This window comes from Schistocerca cancellata, chromosome 2 (assembly GCF_023864275.1).
Source record: "Schistocerca cancellata isolate TAMUIC-IGC-003103 chromosome 2, iqSchCanc2.1, whole genome shotgun sequence".
NCBI classification, from domain to species: domain Eukaryota; kingdom Metazoa; phylum Arthropoda; class Insecta; order Orthoptera; family Acrididae; genus Schistocerca; species Schistocerca cancellata.
The window spans coordinates 978711715-978733559 of NC_064627.1; positions in this window are offsets into that span (position 1 = coordinate 978711715).

Sequence of the window (21845 nt, forward strand, 5' to 3'; positions counted from 1 at the left end):
GCGGTGCTGGATTTTGTGCACGAATTGACTTCCCGAATATGTCCCACAAAATTTAGAAGGTATTCATGTCAGGTGATCTTGGCGGCCAAATTATTCGCTCGAGTTGTCCAGAATGTTCTTCAAAAAAATCACGAACAATTGCGGCCCGGTGACATGGTTCATTGTCGTCCACAAAAACTCTATCGTCGTTTGAGAACATCAAGCCCATCAATGGCTGAAGATGAATAGTGATCGATTCAGTTGGACCATAGACCCAGTCCACTCCAGATAAACGCAGCCCACATCGTTATGGAGCCACCATCAGCTTGCACTGTGCCTTGTTGACAAGGTGGGCCCATGGCGTCGAGTGGTTTGTGCCACACCGATGAGCATGACTGATCTGACCATGCCATGGTTTTCCATTACTCTAGAGTCCAACAGATACACTATATCATCATAATTATCCGGACTCCCCCCCAAAACATACGTTTTTCATATTAGTTGCATTATGCTGCACCTACTGACAGATACTCTGTGCCAGCGACCTCAGTAGTCATTAGACATCGTGAGAGAGCAGAATGGGGCGCTCCGCAGAACTCACGGACTTCGTACGTGCTCAGGTGATTGGGTGTCACTTGTGTCATACATCTGTACACGAGATTTACACACTCCTAAACATTTACTTTCTTTATTAACTTTACCCCTTTTCAAAATTAATTTCCACCAGTTTCACTTGCATTTTTCCTTTCATTTAGATGTAACACTTTCCTCCCTCTTTACCGACAAATTGACTTCGGTGACGATTGCTTTTCCCAAATTTCCATTAGGTACACGCGGTTTAATTTTTCACTGTCATTAAGGTCGATAAGTGAGGGGGAGGTTACAGATGGCGATCTGGTGACAGGACAATCTTCGTATTTGAGGTTGTTCTGGACACGAATTTTGCATTGTGCAAATCTCGTAACAAAGTACTTGTTACGAACAGGTCTTCACGTCAGCGAGAATAAGTAGTGGGAAGAACTTTGAGATTTGGTATTTATATTGAAAATTATTAAAATGAGTGAAGGCAACAATTACCAAAATTTGGTAGACTTGGATACGGAACAATCGGTCGAACAGTGGGAAACGCGCACCGCGGAACCCATTGTTCACGGGTAGGCGGCTAGCATGAAAGACGCGACCGCCGAAACGCAACAAAGAGCAGAAATGGAATTCCAAACTTTAGAAAATGTTTCGGAATCGGAAGTGAAAATCAAATCTGAATCCCTTGATGAGGAATACGGGGGGCAATTAAAGAGGAAGCCGCTACGGAAGTAAAACCGGTAGTTTCCGGGAACTTAACTGATTTATTGAATGTTTTGATTAACGATATCAAGAGTCAATCGGCAGAAATTAAAGCTCTGTCTGCCAAGCAAGAAGATCAGGCTGCCAAGCAACAAGCTCAGGCTGCCAAGCAAGAAGCAATGTTGGAGTTGTTAACACAAAAGTTGATAAAATCAAAGAAGATATTGTTGTGATTAATACCGAAATCGGTAATCTTAAACAGGAAATGATAGGCGTTCAGGCGGAAATTGCGAGCATAAATACTCGTTTTTATTCCGAAATTAGCAGAATCGAGAAAAGTGTAGGAGAAGCAGTTGCTCCGATCATCGAGAATAAGGTGACGGAACAAATTCAATTAGTGAAAAAAGAGGATCAAAAGAAGGTGGAAACTTTAAAGGCTTTAGTATCCGAAGTAGATACCAAAGTGTCGAAGCAGGCTAATACCTACGAAGAAAAAAAAGGGGAAGTAGAAACGCTTGCGACAACCACTTGCCAAGTAATTACGAGAGTATCGGAATTAGAAAAGAAACTTGACGAAAAACAGAGCTATGTGCCAATCTGTGCACATAGTTTGGAATTGTTGACGAAAGAGGAGCGGTTCGACCCCTTGAGAAAAGGCGGTATACACGCGACGGATTTCATTAAAAATTGTGAAAGAGTTTTACCCAGATCATGGACTAATGAGAGAAAAATTAATGCGGTTATTGATATGCTGGCAGGTGGTGCCAAGCGTTGGGGCTTAAACCTCAACATTACGAACCTGACTTTTGAAGAGTTTAAAAATTTGTTTCTGGCTGAATACTGGTCAGAGCAAAAATAGCAAAGTGTATGGCGCGAATTTGTCGTATCGAGACCTTTCGATGCGAATTCACGCGGCTCGATGAAGGAGTTTTGTGAGGGCTGGATCCGCAAGTTGGAATATTTGCGTGATCGCCGCACGGAATCCGAAATAGTCTGGGAACTCTACAAGAAGCTTCCAGATGATACAAAACGCTACGTAGGAAGCAATTACAAGACAATCAATGATTTCCTGGAAAGAGTTGAGGACGAGGACAATTGGCGCAATAATCGCGACAGTGGCAGAGGCCGTGGTAACAACAATGGGAACCACAACAATGATAACCATGGGAATAATGCATACCGCAACCATTGGAGCAATATCAATAGTGGTTCGGGCCGTAATGACAATTGGTACAATGCAAATAATAACAGGAATGACGGAAACCAGTATCATACTAACGTGATACCGGCTTCGCAGAATAGTAATAACGCCAGAGGGTGTGATCAGCCGCCTCAGCAGCATCCGGGGAGCGTATCTGCTGGGACGAGACAGGGAAACCATTAGCCGCGCCGGTGAGGGGCCGACCGGGCGTGGACAAATTTTGGAGGCCCAATAACAAGAGAAAAGCCAGGTGTCGTCGTTATGAAAATTCCGTATGGAGTAATCAACGGCGGGAGAGTGTGCCAGTGTTAAGAGAAAGGAGTGCGCCCACAAGTAGTAGATCAGCTGTAGACACGGCAGTAGAAAATACATTCACTGTCAGTGAGAACAATTTAAGTAGTGTTCCGGAAATCGAATATAAAGTGGCAGCTGTAATACCCACAGCGGAACTGGAGATTGAGTTTAAGAATGATTCGCAAGTGTTGAGAGAAGATCAGATGTCGGATAAAACGTCCGTCATCGAGCGAGGGGCTGCAGAGAGGGATGAGGTCTGGTTAAGGCAGTTCGGTCGCTTATACGACGAACTAAGAGATTATAGGGGCCTGTATGGGAGAAGTGTTTATGGGGAGCGCGTGCAGGATTTTCCGCGTGTCGTCCCGCAGGAAGATAATGTTTGTGAAATGATAGAAAGCTCTGGCCCTAACCGGCAGACTTTACCAGAAACAGTTGATGTTAATGGGGAGCACGAGCAAGATTCGTCGTGTTTCGTCCCGCAGGAGTTAGATGTTGAAGTAGTAACGGAAAGTTCTGCCCCTAACCGGCAGACCTTACCGAAAGTTGTAGTGGTAGAAGTAGCCGACCCATCCGACACAAACCTCCAGTTTAAACATTGCGAGAGTATTAAGGAGAAAGATTACAAAAATTTTAGTGATAGCCGGACACGATTGGTAGAAAAGCACGTAGATTACAGCGTGTATGAGGTTAGAGCTGACGTTATACGGTCAGACGGTAGCAGTGTGGGTTGCGCAGATCCAGAGGAAGTAATTGCAGATACTACTGGGCACATTCCTCCAGGTAGATTGGCAGATGAGATCAATCTGACCAAAGTGGAATCAACGAAGATGACAATTAGTGAATTGATAGCAAAGCAACACTCACTAGTTGACGAGTTACAGGAAAAGGTTTCGGTACTGGAGGCGAAGCTACAGACTAAGCCTCAGGACAAACGTGTTTAAATTAAAACTGTATGTGAACAGAGGCTGAAAAAGCCGCCAGATAAGCCGGATTTAGGATCAAAGCCAGATGGTTTTTTCTGGAGTGACCTGGATATAGACGAGGATTTACTGTGGGAAAATAAAGAAACAGACGAGGACAAGTGTAGACAGATAGTAGTGTCTGTTAATATGCACGTCCTACAACTAAACGTGTTGATTGACACCGGTGCAGAATTGAGTGCTGTATCTTGGAAAATATTTGAGTTACTGAAAGACAGATCTGACATCGTAGTAATGCCAGTAACAGGAGTGAAAATTATCGGTGCTACTGGGAAGGCCAGTACACCGGTCACAAAACAGATTTTTGTCAACTTCGAGATATGTGGGGCACGATTTGAACAAGAGTTTTTCGTCGTGCCAGACTTAACTACGGAAGTAATTATCGGGTTAGATTGCCTATTAAAGTACCGTGCAGTGATTAATTGCGAAAGCAAAACTTTGACATGTACGTCACAAGATAAATCAATAGTAGTTAGTTTTGACGAGGCAGGAGACGGTGTGCATAGGCAATACCAGCCTATACACAGTGTTAACTGGCCACATGACGTAGACATGAATTTGAACTGCCGTAACGTGAGGAATCTCGACATTGACAAAAGTGTAGAAAGTGAATTGGAAGAGATAATCAAATTCCCTCCACGGATTGACATTAGTATTGGTGTGAAAAAAGATCGTTTGCGAGAAGTAATGAAGCAAAAAGCCGATGCTTGCATATGTCGTCATGACGCTAAAGCGCGTTTTGCTAAGTTTGCAATCGGAGACTTAATACTTGTAAAAGCTCATGAGAAATCGAGCGAGATAGACAATGAAATCTCTAAATTTGTTTATAATGGACCATATAAAGTCATTGGTGTACCTCACACATATGCTTATTGCTTAGAGTATCCAAGCTCTGGAAAACTATTAGGTATACGGAACATTGTAGACTTGAAATTGTACCAACCTAGGATTGATTAATACCACAGAATGGGTAATTTGTGCAGTATGTAAATATAGAGTGTAAGATTTAAACGATTTGCTAGATTGCCATGCTTTTGCCTGACCAAGGGAACATTAATGAAGTTGTAATTAATAAGTAATTAATTTTTACTAAATGATTTAAGAGAAACTGATTATCAATCTACTGAAAAATCCAAGGTGCTAGTTTAAGTTTCCAGCTGAGTCACAGTAGATTAAGGAATGGAAATATGATTTTGTAACAAGCTGTAAGATTTCATGAATATGTGTTTTACTAGTCATTGCCGATGTACTTAGACGATGTTTTAAGTTTCAGCCTTGTACATGTGTGATGATGGACAGTGTTGAGTTATCCACTGTGATAGTGTTAATGGACTCCTTGAGATTACCCGGGAGTGAGTTTTTTCGAAAGAATTCAGTGAAACGGACGTTCTGGAAATGCCGTTACACAGGCGAGTGAGATCAAGCGTGCCGCAAAGGCGGGCGCAACAATACTGGCGAGGCTGAGCCGCTGTCGGCTCATGTGCCGCTGTCGGCAGTCTTTGCACTTGGGAGTACGGAAGGCGGAATTGTTTTTCTTCCCGGCCAGCTGAAAGAATTCTGCTGTCAATATTTATGGTTTTTTCGATCTGCTGAATATTATTTTCTTGTTTAGCGTTAAGTGGACACTCATGGCGAGAGTATTAATTATGAAAAGGTAATATAAAATGTGTATTCTATGCAATTAATTATTAATTTGTGTATTTTGATCTACCTGTTTTTATGACCATGTACTCTGATTAATTTTGTAAATGGTATTCCATTTCTTGATAGTGTTACGAATTTTGACGATTTTGGAATAGCTAACCCATTTTCTATGTTTTCTATGAATTTTAATATGTTGTCAACCTGTTTTATTTTGTGCATGATGACAGAGTGGAATAAGATTAGGAGTGTCTCCACTGAATTATTATGGTCTAAAAACTGATTTATGGTTAATTAGACGAATGCTAAATTTTGTTGATGTTTTGAGCATATGCATTTCCGCTGTTTCTATTTTGGGACATTTTCTGAGTCTGTTTACGTTACACGAACATCCTCAGACAATGTGGGGCATGTGTAACGCCGGAAATGCATATCCTCCTATTTCCATCTATTGTACTATAGATTTTTCCTTATTTTGTTACCTGAAGATATAACATTTCTGTGTCTTTGTATATTGTAGTTGTTTTACTATTTGTATATACACTCCTGGAAATGGAAAAAAGAACACATTGACACCGGTGTGTCAGACCCACCATACTTGCTCTGGACACTGCGAGAGGGCTGTACAAGCAATGATCACACGCACGGCACAGCGGACACACCAGGAACCGCGGTGTTGGCCGTCGAATGGCGCTAGCTGCGCAGCATTTGTGCACCGCCGCCGTCAGTGTCAGCCAGTTTGCCGTGGCATACGGAGCTCCATCGCAGTCTTTAACACTGGTAGCATGCCGCGGCAGCGTGGACGTGAACCGTATGTGCAGTTGACGGACTTTGAGCGAGGGCGTATAGTGGGCATGCGAGAGGCCGGGTGGACGTACCGCCGAATTGCTCAACACGTGGGGCGTGAGGTCTCCACAGTACATCGATGTTGTCGCCAGTGGTCGGCGGAAGGTGCACGTGCCCGTCGACCTGGGACCGGACCGCAGCGACGCACGGATGCACGCCAAGACCGTAGGATCCTACGCAGTGCCGTGGGGGACCGCACCGCCACTTCCCAGCAAATTAGGGACACTGTTGCTCCTGGGGTATCGGCGAGGACCATTCGCAACCGTCTCCATGAAGCTGGGCTACGGTCCCGCACACCGTTAGGCCGTCTTCCGCTCACGCCCCAACATCGTGCAGCCCGCCTCCAGTGGTGTCGCGACAGGCGTGAATGGAGGGACGAATGGAGACGTGTCGTCTTCAGCGATGAGAGTCGCTTCTGCCTTGGTGCCAATGATGGTCGTATGCGTGTTTGGCGCCGTGCAGGTGAGCGCCACAATCAGGACTGCATACGACCGAGGCACACAGGGCCAACACCCGGCATCATGGTGTGGGGAGCGATCTCCTACACTGGCCGTACACCACTGGTGATCGTCGAGGGGACACTGAATAGTGCACGGTACATCCAAACCGTCATCGAACCCATTGTTCTACCATTCCTAGACCGGCAAGGGAACTTGCTGTTCCAACAGGACAATGCACGTCCGCATGTATCCCGTGCCACCCAATGTGCTCTAGAAGGTGTAAGTCAACTACCCTGGTCAGCAAGATCTCCGGATCTGTCCCCCATTGAGCATGCTTGGGACTGGATGAAGCGTCGTCTCACGCGGTCTGCACGTCCAGCACGAACGCTGGTCCAACTGAGGCGCCAGGTGGAAATGGCATGGCAAGCCGTTCCACAGGACTACATCCAGCATCTCTACGATCGTCTCCATGGGAGAATAGCAGCCTGCATTGCTGCGAAAGGTGGATATACACTGTACTAGTGCTGACATTGTGCATGCTCTGTTGCCTGTGTCTATGTGCCTGTGGTTCTGTCAGTGTGATCATGTGATGTATCTGACCCCAGGAATGTGTCAATAAAGTTTCCCCTTCCTGGGACAATGAATTCACGGTGTTCTTATTTCAATTTCCAGGAGTGTATATGCATTTATGTCGATGTATAATTGGTTTGTTTTGTGAATATTATTTGTATTTATACGCTGGGTCTGGCCTAGGGAAAACTATGCTATCGAACGAATACATCGATAGGTCGAGTGGAGAACCAAAGTGTTTAGGATCTTTGGTAGTGTTAACTCTTGTCGCGTGGAGCGCGGGCAGAGAGGGTCTCGCTGGGGTGGGGCAGTGGAGCAGGTGTGTTGTGTGACGCTCCCGCGAGTTGCCGCGCTTTCGGGTTTTGGCAGCATGTAATTGCGCTCGACTTGCTATGATAGTTTCTGACACGGTGTCGCGGACGGGAAGTATTAGCTGGCGCACATCAAGAGCCCGTTTCGTCTGGTGACCGTGTCGAGAAGAAGGCGCGCCAACATCCAGCTTCTGCAACAGCGACGGCCGACAATGAGTGACTGTCGCCACCTCCTCCATCGACGGCTTCAAACCTTCAATCAACCAACAAGGAAGACTGGAAGCACGTAAAGTTTTAGAACCGTATGGCAGACCTCAGCTTTTCAAACTTCTAAAATTGTTGCATCCCAAAATTACAGCAACTTAGCATGAACCTTTGTTGGTCATTGTCCCAATTGCATTACCAAGCAGGGTCCCTTCCTTTTCCGAAATGAACCCGAGTGTCGTTGAAATTCAAACGCCAGCATCATTCGATTTCACTGCTTTAATTTCAAAGTTCAGTTAAGGTATTCATAGCTGGCTACAATATTTAGATTACACAAGCACAAATTAAGAGTGCGAGTTTTGTTACCGTATTTGAGCTTACTTGTGACTGCAGCTCAGCTTGGTACGTACTAAATTTTACTATTGTTAATTGTTCAGAATCATTTAATTCAAGTTCAAAGTTAAATCTCTTATTTCTAAATTGCATAGATTCAAGTAGCTTTTGAAATGATTGTTGAGGTAGTCCAAGACTAACCGTGTTTTACTGAATTTCGATGTGCTTCAGAAAGAAAACTCACTATTAACTTCAGTCACTAAATTAACTTTCGATTTTCCGGTTTCATTAATTCTTTTGCTAAATTAAGTCAGAGTGTAGCGAAATTTATTACTTCTGACAAACTTTCAGTTTTCACACTACACGTGTCAACCTTCAGTTGCCACACTTCTAGTGCTAATTATATATGTAATAACCTTTCTTTTTCAGTTACTATAGTAATTGTCCTTAGACTGGCGACTGTAATTTCTCCCAAATCTCAAATACCCAATTACCGCTAGTTAATTGTTAACGTAACGGCCGCACATTTACTTTCTTTATTAACTTTACCCCTTTTCAAAATTAATTTCCACCAGTTTCTTTTGCATTTTTCCTTTCATTTAGATGTAACCCTTTCCTCCCTCTTTACCGACAAATTGACTTCGGTGACGATTGCTTTTCCCAAATTTCCATTAGGTACACGCGGTTTAATTTTTCACTGTCATTAAGGTCGATAAGTGAGGGGGAGGTTACAAGTAAAATTCGGAGGCGGTGGTGTTATGGTGTGGTCGAGTTTTTCATGGAGGGGGCTTGCACCCCTTGTTGTTTTGCGTGGCACTTTGACAGCGCAGGCTTACACTGACGTTTTAAGCACCTTCTTGCTTCCCACTGTAGAAGAGCAATTCGGGCAAGGCAACTGCATCTTTCAACACGATCGAGCAACTGCTGGTAATACACGGCCTCTGGCAGAGTGGTTACACGACAATAAATCTCTATAATAGACTGGCCTTCACAGAGTCCTGACCTGAATCCTATAGAACACCTTAGGGATGTTTTGGAACGCCGACTCCGTGCCAGGCCTCACCGTCCGACATCCATACCGCTACTCAGTGCCGCTCTGAGGAGAGGCACCGCGGGCAACGTCTCGCGTTAGCTGAGGCATTCCCGTCGGTCGTTTGCTTCCGTGGGGCAGTAATACCAAGTTTTGCCACACTGTCATAACGGATACTTCATCGTATGTCCTGCGTTGATTTCTGCGGACACTTCATGCAGTATTCCTTGTTAGTCAACACTGATAACCCTTGCAAACACCACTGTTCTCGATAGTTACGTGAAGGCCGTCGGCTGCTGCGTTGTCCGTGGTGAGAGGTGATGCCCGAACACTCTTGACGCTGTGGATCTTGGAATATTGAATTCCCTAACTATTTCCCAAATGGAATGGCCCATTCGTCTACCTCCAACAACCATTCCACGTTCAGAGTCTGCTAATTCTGGTCGTGCTGACATAATCACGTCGGACACCTTTTCACATGAATGACCTCAGTACCAATGACAGCCCACCAACGCACTGCCCTTTGTACCTTGTGTACGCGATACTACCACGACCCGCTCAGTCCGGAACCGCGCGACTGCTACGGTCGCAGGTTCGAATCCTGCCTCGGCCATGGATGTGTGTGATGTCCTTAGGTTAGTTTGGTTTAAGTAGTTCTAAGTTCTAGGGGACTGATGACCACAGATGTTAAGTCCCATAGTGCTCAGAGCCATTTGAACCATTTGAACTACCACGACCTGTATAAGAGCGCGCTGCTGTCCCATGACTTTTCTCACCTCAGTGCAATCTTCAGCATTCTCCTGCAGCATCATATTTCAAAAGCTTCTATTCTCTTGTTGTCTGAACTGTTCATCATTTCACAGTTCACTTCAGTGCAAGGCTACAGTCCTGGTAAATACCTTCATAAAAGACTTCCTAACATTTAAGCATATATTCGATATGAACAAATTACTTTTCGTCAGAAAGATTGGTCTAAATTTCGTGTCCTCTCTGCTTCGGCAGTCGTCACTGTTTTCCTCTACATATCACAAAACCTATCTACTACTTTTAGTGTATCTTTCCGTAATTTAATTCTCTCACCGTCACCTGATTTAATTCGACTACATACCATTACCCTTGTTCTACTCTTTTTGTTTCCATTTTATAACGTCTTTTCAAGAAATCTGTTCATTCAAACGCTCAGCCAAGAACATTATGCCGGACGTATGACGGTCTGTCGTTTATTATGTCACGTACCGTCTAGTGGGGTTAACAAAATTATACGAACACATGTGTAACAACAGTGCTTAAATAAAACATATCTTATATTCCCGCACTTTACAGTTGGATCGTACCACCTAGCGGATGATAATGTGTACACAACAGTGTATTACTAGCAGATAATTTTAAAACATGTTGAACTACAACTAAAATAGTTATACATGGTTGCTTGACACTTCACACAGTGAACAGTTTTTTTTAAAAATACAGGCGTTGAGACTAGTTAGTTTTCACGTCTGTATTTAAAAAAAACTGTTCACTGTATGAAGTGTCAACCACTGATCTATTATTAGCAGTCTGGCAGTAATACCCCTATTCTGCGGTGCTGTAACTTGTTTCTATCTAATCTGTCAGATTTCAAAATAGGTATGATTACTGCGGGAGACTCAGAAATGGAAACATCCACTCTTATTGCTGTCAGGAGAAACACCGTGTTGACTTTAATGAAAGTCTACGTAAAACAAAATCATTAGCCGAGCACTTCATCGACGAAGGTAGAGGAGCTTTGTATGAACTACAGCATTAATCACAAGACAAAAGTATTCCATGTAACATATGACATTAACACATTTACAGGAAGCCGCATCTTTGAAATCTGTTAGCCATGATGTATATCCGGGAAACATTCACGGTAGAACGAATATTTAAAAACAGCTGATTCAACCATTCTTCGAAATGACGAAGCTGGTGTCGCCAACATGCAAATGAGACACAACAATAATGAGAGAAGGTCATCTGGATCAGACGAATCGTCGTTCACATTAATCTCGACCATTGGACGTGTTTACTTTTGGAGAACGCTCGCCGAACTCTACCATGGTGATTTTGGAAAATGGCGTGGATTCAGTAACGCCGTGGGGCGCGATATCGAACTGCGGTCGTGATCGGCTTCTTGTCTTGCATTTGCGGGTTGCGGGAAGGAGCATGTCAGTCTTATGGGTGACCCTCTTTGTGCAGTGTTGCTCACTGCGTTTTGTTGTGACCGAGCTCAACACTTCTAGAATTTTTTGAGACTGGTTTAATGAACCTGATAATGAAACACGAGAGCTCGTCTGTTCCTCTCACTCCTCTGATCTAAATATAACTTAACCTTTTTGGGATATATTGGTGGATAAGCTACTTAGTCAATTCGCTTCTCCTAGGACAGTTTTTGAGTCAGTGACCTTTTTTGCAATAGCAGTGGGTTCGTGTTCTTTTTACTGTTGTGCACATTTTGTATTCGTCCATCCTATGTCGGATACAAGCTGTCACCCATGTAAAATACTAATAAAGATTTTATCTATTTTCACTGATATCACTATCATTTTGTCCAACTTCTTTACGAGGAAACTCAGTACTGTGTGCAGATAGCCACCGGACGGAGCAGTGAATCTTGTGTATTGCATTCTAGGGAGACTGAGCAGTGATATATTCAGGTCACTGGACCATAAACTCCTTCCACTATCGTCAGAAGGCAAGAAAACGTCTGCAAGAACAGATTATCCATCTTTATCTAAGCACTTTTGACGTGACGAGTTCATTGTTTGTAATTGTATATCGAAAGCTAAATTTGGTAGCTAAAAGAGGGAATTGCAGGGAAAAAAGTGTTAACACCAGTATAAACTACTGTCAAGAGGATTCATAAATCCGCATTTTACTATGGGTATAGGAAAACTGCTTCACACAGGACTGATTCAATGACGACAAAAAATAATAACATCTCAGTAGGGTTTACCCACCTTGAAACAGATCTCAGACATAACTTCTCAACAGCGAATGTATAGAGAAATAGAATTTCGGAACTTTGTTGACGATTGCGAAAAAAAATGGCTCTGAGCAGTATGGGACTTAACATCTGAGGTCATCAGTCCCGTAGAACTTCGAACTACATAAACCTAAGGACATCTCACACATCCATGCGCAAGCCAGGATTCGAACCTGCGACCGTAGCGGTCGCGTGGTTCCAGACTGAAGCGCATAGAACCGCTCGGCCATTGCGGCCGGTGACGATTGCGAGATGCAGGAGTGTGTTACAGGGCAGTAACAACAAAAAAAAACTCAGTTAGTAATAGAGAATACACTGTTCAAAAATCACAAGAGGAGCAGGTGCACTTGCAAAAGGCTTGGAGACAATTGGAGATACCGACTGGATTACGTCACAGCGAAACAGAGATTCTGTAATCGCATACTGGGTTGTAAGGCGTACCCTGGAGCAGATATAGACTCGGATCAAAATGCACGAGGGACCTTCAACAGGTAAAGCAACACATCTTTTCTGAAAGCAGGTTAGTTTTATTCAGGATTCCAATACACCATATTATTTCTCACTCTTTTGCCTACAAAACTCTATTTTTCAAAATAATCTCCTTGCAATGCGACTGCCTTACGCCACGTTACTGGAGAGGCCTGTATGCACGCATGGTACCACTCTACTAGTCGACGACGGAGCCAACGTCTCACTGCGTCGATAACCTCCCAGTCATCCGCGTACTGCTTTCCGCGGAATGCGCCCTTCATTGGGTCAAACAGGTGGAACTGAAAAGGCGCTAGATTTGGGCTGTAGGGCGAATGAATAAGAACAGTCCAATGAAGTTTTGTGAGCTCCTCTTGCGTGCACAGATTTGTATAAGGCCTCGCATTGCCATGGAGAAGGAGAAGCTTGTTTGCATTCCTGTGACGAGGAACACGCTGAAGTCGTTTCTGTAATTTCTTTGAGCTTTTTCTTCGGAGGAGTGATGGTGTAGCACCACTCCACGGGCTGCCATTTTGTTTCCGGTTCGAAGTGACGAACCCATCTTTCATCGCCTGTGACAAACTTCGAAAAAAAAATTGCCACTATCAGCCCAGCAGTTCCGCACAGACGTTCCTTCGTTGCTTTTTATGGTCGTCTATTAGGCGGCGAGGAATCTGGCTGCCACACGCCTTTGGGCACCCAACTGGTGGACGAGTGTGTCAGTAGTACCAACAGAGACGTCCAATTGAGCAGCGTGGTGTTTGATTGTGGTCCGCCTCACCTCGAATGAGAGTGGCTGAAGCGGGAATACTCCACTATGTCCCACAAAACACTCTGCATTTTTTCAACCGAAATTGGCTGAGAAAATAAATGTGTCGCATTACTTATTGAGCGCATCCCGTAGGTATGATGAGCAGGCAGGAGTTTAAGAGAATCGTCAGGAAGAACCGGTGTATAAAGAAGTGGGGAAATGAAGCACTAATTAATGGTGGAGCCTGATTGAAGATCTCTGTCGCTGTGAATACTGCGATAAAGAATTCCACAGAAGACAGTTCCGTGGAGGATGAATGGACATTCCTAAACAGGGCAACCATAGAACATTGACAGACAAAAATACAGGAACAAGAAAGCTGACTGCGAAGAAACCCTGGTAAGCGAAGGTGTAACTCTATTGATCAACGAAAGAAGAAAATAGAAAAATGTTGTGGAAAGGATAGAAAAGAAATAACTAAAGTTATTTAGGAATGAAATCGATGGGAAATGTAAGGAAGCTAAGAGAAAATCTGAAAAATCAGAAAGGAAGTGATCGTTGGAAGGACATATTCGGCCTACAAAAAAGTCAAAATTACATACAGTGTAATTCAGAGAAAGGCTTCAACACTAAGAGTGCAAATGAATTTCTCATTTAAACGCAGAAGATGATGCAGATTGGTGGAAAGAGTACACTGACAGCCTGTACAATGTGGCGGAAGGAGATACAAATATTTGTGTGGAAGACATAGGAATCCAGAATTAGTCAGCGTAAAATAGAGCATTCAAAGGATTCTGATAAAACAAGGCAGAACAATTCATCACAATTTCTAAAAATCGTTGGCGGAAGTTGTAACCAAATGATTACTTAAGTGTGTAGCTGCTTGGATGGAGTTATGGAATTTCTCTCTCTCGCTCTCTCCCTCTCTCTCTGTCTGTCTCCCTTTTCTAGGGTAAGTATTTGTGATACACAGGCTGTTGGTAGCATAAATAAATGTGTTATTCACGGTGACAGCATATACTGTTCACAAGAATCCTCAGATCTCACGTGTCTCTGCTATCAGCATGTATCGCAACGTCGCCACTCGGCCGCAAGTCGAGCTGGCATCTTAGCGGCACACGTCCGCTGGTGAAACCTGGAACGTTGCCCGCCAACGGTCCTACGTAATTGCCGTAATTCTGCAGCGTAACAGGCTGCGATTCTTCCCACATTCTGATTACCTCCTGGCCGCCGATTAGCGACGCCGCTTGTCCTTGATGTATCCTCCTGCTGAAACGGTTTATGCTTTGCGAAACAGCACCCTGTAAATGATAAAAGAGGAAGGTACACGGAAGGAAGTACTGGGAGCAGTTGGGGTACTCTGGGCCGGGCGAGGGCAACCAACAAAATAGGCATTTTTTCTATGAGAGCCCGAGGTAGTATACATAATGCTTGTTCAAATGTACTGTCTCCGATGTAACTAAATTCAAGTATTTTTTGTGCACAGTATTTTTAGACAATTTATTCCCTTCAAAAGCTGTTTTATAAAAGCAGCCAGGAATTCAAGAGCATTCTGTAATGAATAAACTAGGCTGTACCCGGAGTCTAAGATACCTGTGTGTATACAGCTTTTGTAGCTAACTCTAGCTCCTTTTCCCATCTAACATTTGAGTTGACAAAAAAGTCACTAATATTATGTATTATCTTTGTTGACATGTCATCTTATTGGCGATAAAGAGGAGACTTGATTTTGTAATGAACATTTGTAAACCTGGCATTTCCTCATTGAATAATAAGCTTAACTGCCGTAATCAATTTCTACAAGCGTAGTTTATCAACGCCATTATGGCTCTTCAAGAAATTATTTTCATATGTACCTGTACATTTTAATTGTTTTAGGGGTTTTGCAAGATAACGCCGTTTATCCTGTATTTTCATTACGCTGACTCATAGAATGTAGTTGGTAAACAGTACCACGTGGTGCCAACATTGTAATTTATCTTGTTAACTAGTCTTGCCAATGGTTGTATTGTAGATCTTCTTACGTTCGTACTCTGTGATATCAGACTCTTTAGTCTCCTGAGCGTAACAGGTCTGAAATGGCAGACGCCTGTTGACTGTCAGGAGCGTATACGGAACTTACTTAAGCTTTACGAGATATTTTCAAAATCTTATTATGTTGCATATACAATTATGTAAGCTGAAAAAGATATTGTCAAAATCCGGTTATGTTGCACTCCAAGTTTTATCATTGTTACATTTGCTGTATGAAAATGTCTTCTATGAGGAACAAGCATTTTTAACGCAACAAATGTTATAGTTTTGTAAGCACTGTATGTGATGCCGATGTTCATAGTTAGAACTCTAACTTTTCAATTTGTGTCTGTGTATATTACACATGTTTTTCTTTTATTTGTCCAGTCTTCAAGCTGATGATGGTTGAAGCAACCGAAACCGCACATAAATAAATGTAATTTACACAGCCGATAGCAAAGAAATGCATTTCGATAAATATTCACAGCTCTAGCCAGCTACCTACACAAAATTTTAATTCTATTTCACCTGACTTTTATTATTGTTCTTTAGCGACTCATTGCAAATTCTATAGAATAGTCTACTCTTTAGATCGTACTGCAGATAATATTTTTCTGATAATTTTCTGTATGTTGTCTGCCCGGTATATCTATTTTCCAAAACTCTTACTCCTTGGTTCTGAAGTAGTAATTCTCCTAGTTGAGAGTTTCAGTCTGGCTTCGACGATTTAGGTATTTCTGATACTTAATATACAATTAATTTAAGTTATTAAATCTAAGAGAAGTATTAGTTTATCCCGTGTAGTATTTATTCGTTTTAAGTGCTCATTTCATGTCTCAATTCCTGGAGAGACAGAAAAATCGCAAGGATTTTCCAGTACAAACAAATAAATTGCCGTTGCTTCAACCATAATAGTCGACCAAGAATCATTTATCGTATTTCCATAATTACAGAAAAGCTCCTCGTAAATGAAGGCCGTTGACCTTTAACATTCACTTTCCTTTTGGTACAGAGGTTCCGTTGACTTACCTCTGCAACACAGAAAATGGCAAGTAGTATGTGGGCTGGTGCATAAGAATGCGGAAATTTAGGAATAGTCAAAAATTTTTGCCAACGAAATATCAAAAATGTACGAAGCAGATGTCGCTAGCTACTAATTTCAAACTTCTGTGCATTCTGCTACGCCGCATAGTTTTAGATCCATATGTGTGATTTAAATGTGGTAATGTATCCGTGCATCCCAAGACATCTGAGTTTTTTATTCCACCGAAATCGCTTTAAAATTGAAATTTCTCTCCATTTCTGTCGGAGTCATGGCTCAACAAGTATTCTTCGTAACGCTGCTGTAAGTGAGAGAAGCAGATGGCATTTTCTGCCTTCCATCTATTACTTGAAATCTCACCAGTGGCTGCACTTGCAGAAACTGTGTTGTACTGCTATGCAACCGATGTTACTTGCGTTCCAGCCCTGGGTCTAAACAGAACGTTTCGTAATGCAGTTCGACGTGTGTCTGCCTGGCGAGTGTGATTTAAATGAATGAAAATGTTGTAAGGTATTGCCTGTTCGTTAACAGTCAGTGCTTGCAACTACAAAATGCTGTTTCATGATTTATACCCTTCCATACAACAATTGTATTGTCTCTCGTAACCTGTTTTCAACACCAGCAACAGTAACTGTAAATCTTTCCTGAAGCGGCTCGTTATATAACAGCTCTGAGATCTGCAATGGAAGCTGCAGTGCAGCACATTTCACCCAAGTGCAACCGAAAGGCAAGAAGTGTAGCCAAAGGCCGCTTTGTTGGCAAAAGGCTCAGGCCGGAAAGTCCAGTGTGCGCGCTAGGCTATAAAGTTATCGAGGTTGTATTAGACAAGTAGCGATATCACCTTAAGCAAGAATTTAACATAAACAAATGGCGTACTACAAGGAGACACGACCATTCCCACACTGTTTAACATAATGTCAGCAGACACCACGAGGATCGTCATGGACAACCCAGCAACACTCATACTTTACGCGAGTGACGTGGTAACAGGTTCAGAAGACAAAGAAGAGCTACAAAATGTGCTAAACACACTCACGTCATGGGCTGTGGAAAATACCTACAAATAAACCATCCCAAAACCAAACAGCTGATTTTCAGAAGAGGTGTAAACTCTCACCAAAGACACGCTGGCCCTTCAAAAAAAGACCAGTAGAAAAATGGTTCAAATGGCTCTGAGCACTATGGGACTCAACATCTTAGGTCATAAGTCCCCTAGAACTTAAAACTACTTAAACCTAACTAACCTAAGGACATCAGACACACCCATGCCCGAGGCAGGATTCGAACCTGCGACCGTAGCAGTCCCGCGGTTCCGGACTGCAGCGCCAGAACCGCGCGGCCACCGCGGCCGGCAGACCAGTAGAAGGGGTACCAAAATACAAATATCTCGGAATCACTTTGCAAACAACATTGGTATCATCCAACGCCCACGTGAAAGAAAGTACAACAGCAGCAACAGAAGCAGTTTACAGCATCCAACAGCCTCAAAAAGTCTCAATAAAAACGGCACTGAGACTATTTAAAACGGACGTAGCACCAACAGAAACTTACAGGATCAAAATTATCTGGGACAAACTAAAAGTCAATGCATCCTAATACTAGAGAAAGTCAAAACCCGCTATATGAAACGAATAATGGGGGTACGGAAGACAGCGCCTTCAAGACTGGCTTACGGCTTAATGAAAGAAACTTTCTTCATAGACGACACAGATACTCCTGTCCAACACCAAAACCTACGAAAGCACACACCAGATACTCATAAAAAAACCACAACCCCACCTGAAACACCTTCTGTTCAGCCAACGCCATAATGACAGAAGAGTGGAAACAGGCAAACTACGAACTCCGACACGTGGTAACATGATACGCAGCACATGGATTTCACAAGTAATGCCAAAACAAGGGATTCCACAAGCCGAACGAAGACTGTATGTCTAAACTGGGCAACGAACACTGTGAAAGATACCATGCGAAAAACTGCAGAAAAAAACAATGTCAATAATAAAACTAGGACTTTAATGTAACTCACCTTTCTATTTCTATTGCTACTTGTATTTGTTTGTATTTGCACTTTGTGCGCATTTTAATAAATAATAAAACTAAGAAAGGTTTTTGAAATTATGAGACACTGAAAAAAAAGCATGTGAACACATTTCCAAAAACTGCATCTCTTTGGGGCGTCAGTAAGAGGGGTAGTCATAAAGTTGTAATTATAGATTTGAAAAACAAAAATTACGTACTTCCATTTCGAGTTGATGGTTAAGTTTTATAATGCCCTTCGTATCAAAGTAATTTATGAAGTTCTTAAGTAGAAAAACCATTACAAACTTTCAAAATGGCCCCGCCCTCCCACTACATTTGTGGTACGTGCTACAATTCAGAGGAGACACCAGCAGAAGTGAAAGATTAATGTGTGTGGCATAAATTGTAGGTGGGTGTCTGATAGCTCTATTTGCTCTCCCACCACATATTCCGGGTCTTCTGAATATATTCAGAACTCTTCCAGACTTTCTGTACCATGTGTCGCTGCAAACGAGAGGAAACGTGGTGCTTACATGATTTGGCTCTCGCACATTTCAGTGTCATTGTTCGAGGAGCATTGAATGATACCTGATGTAGAACGGTAGGTAATGGGCAGAGACCGTGTTTATGGCTTGTGAGTTACCCCGACCTCTATCGTTCTACGATGTTACCGACGGTAACTGGGTTATGCTGCAGAATTTTCTGCTGGAGAGATACTTAGCGTGTCATTGAAGCGGAAATATTCGACAATGATCAGGTCTACGAGGGCTTTCTGAAACGTAATGACTACGAATTTTTTTCACGTGAAAACTTTTAAAGCTTTTTACGTAAAACAAACGTTATTAACATTCTACATCTTTACTCTTAGTGCCTACATATTTGAAACATCCCCTTTCAACAATTATACATGACTGTGCTTAAACTAACACACAATATTTTTTTAGCGCAACGCAATATGACTTTCAGAAATCCCTACAAAGGAATGGCCCTGACTAACATTAACCTGTACCTTTCACAAATCACTTACCTCACCAAAAATCTTCGTTACTCGAACTACTGCAATACAGCGAGCGTCAGCTAAATAAAAGATTCAAACTACAGAAGGCACTAACTACTGATAGGCATAGTTAGCAAATGAAAGATTTTAATAGAGAACAAACAATGTATTTACCTTAATAGTCATAATTGACATCCAGTCTTACAAATTTCAAAACTCCGCCATTTTTCTCCCCACATCCACCACTGCTGGCGGCTCACCTCCTACTGCGCAACGCTACGCGCTGTTCACATCCAGCTGCCCAACACTACAATGGCAGACAACAATGCAAACTAGCCACAGACTGCACACAGCACAGCCAGTGTTTTTCATACAGAGCGCTACGTAACGTTGCCAATAAGAAAACATAAACAGCCTACTTACATAGCCCCCATGCTCCCCACAAAAAATTTTACAAATTGTTTTGGGCAGTGGCCAATAATGATTTGATAAAATTTTTCATAATTACAATAACAAAGATATCAAATGCACACACTTATTGATACAATGTTGGTCAAAAGCTAAAATTTTCTCACAGTCCATAAAGATAGTCCTGATCATTCATCACAATAGTAATTACAGTTTTTTTCACAAAGTCTCATTAGTAAAAGAAATTGCACACAGAAGTAGTGGATTTCCATGCAGTCTTGAAGAAGTAGTATTGTCCTTCCAACGGAAAGACAATGCTGACTCTCGACATGCAGACAGGTAATGGGCCACAACAGAGCAAACCCACAGCAGAGTCATTCGACGTTTTGAAGAATATTGGTAGGTAGGTCATCACAGAGCAGACCCACTGTAGTCCCGGTAGAGATTACGGTATTGGTGGGCCACCAGAGGTGCAGACACACTACAGTCCTTGTAGAAATAATGGTATTGGTGGGCCATCAAAGATGCAGACCCACTGTAGTCCATGTAGAAATAATGGTATTGGTGGGTCATCAAAGATGCAGACCCACTGTAGTCCATGTAGAAATAATAGTATTGGTGGGTCATCAAAGGTCTGCTGGCGGCTCACCTCCTACTGCGCAACGCTACGCGCTGTTCACATCCAGCTGCCGCTGCCCAACACTACAATGGCAGACAACAATGCAAACTAGCCACAGACTGCACACAGCACAGCCAGTGATTTTCATACAGAGCGCTATGTAACGTTGCCAATAAGAAAACATAAACAGCCTACTTACGTATTTACTTATCAATATAGTCACCCTGGCGACGAACACATTTTTCCCAACGAGAGAACAATTTGTTGATACTGTTACTTTAGAATGTTTGACTGCGGTGACGAAGCCATAACCTCAACTCTGCACAACTTCAGCACTACCAAAGTGAAGTCCTCGAAGGGGTTCTTTAAGTTTGGAAACAGATAAACATCAAATGGGGCCAAGTCGGGAATGTATGGAGGACGATCGATGACAGTGAATCTCAGTTGTCGTAACGCTCGCGTGTAATCTGGCATTGCTGTTCTGAAGGAGAGAGTGCTCCATTTGTGGAAGAACTCATCGAGTTCTAAACTCGACTACAGCACGTTATTTCTCACACACCGAAATTGTTACGTTACATGCCGCCACATTAACACGCTACGATTCGGAGCGTTCTAGCGGTAGAGGGTTGCAGATACGTAGACATGAAGAATAAGGATATAGAAGCTTGACATTTGTCTTACTTAAAAATCTTTAAGAATTTTCACTTAAGAAATTCGGAGGCATTACTTTTGAGCACGCCTTCACAATTCTTCCAGTAACATCTTGCATAATGGCTGTGACTGTAAAATCAGATTAATTCGAGCCTACACGAAAGACACGGACAGTCGTCTTGTCCTTTCATCGTCGGAGAATCATACACCTGAGGAGAGATTGATGATACTTCTGTAGTACAAGGGAAGTCTTACGGGGCAAAGATTAGATTAAAGTTAAGCAATTTCAGAAAGAGAGCAGTCCCCATCATCAGAAATTTGTAACATGCTGTTTCTTTCCTCATGAATGTCTCATTCTCAAATAATCCGAGCGCTGGCTGCTATCTGTTATGGTGGTACACTATTAACTGATAATAAAATGAAAAATTGAAGAAATCAGCAGCAGTCAACGCCGTGGAAATGTTACCGCGGATTATACACTACTGGCCATTAAAATTGCTACACCACGAAGATGACGTGCTACAGGCGCGAAATTTAGTGGACAGGAAGAAGATGTGTGGAAATGATTACCTTTTCAGAGCATTCACACAAGGTTGGCGCCGGTGGCGACACCTAAAACGTGCTGACATGAGGAAAGTTTCCAACCTATTTCTCATACACACACAGCAGTTGACCGGCGTTGGCTGGTGAAACGTTGTTGTGATGCCTCGTGTAAGGAGGAGAAATGCGTACCATCACGTTTCCGACTTTGATAAAG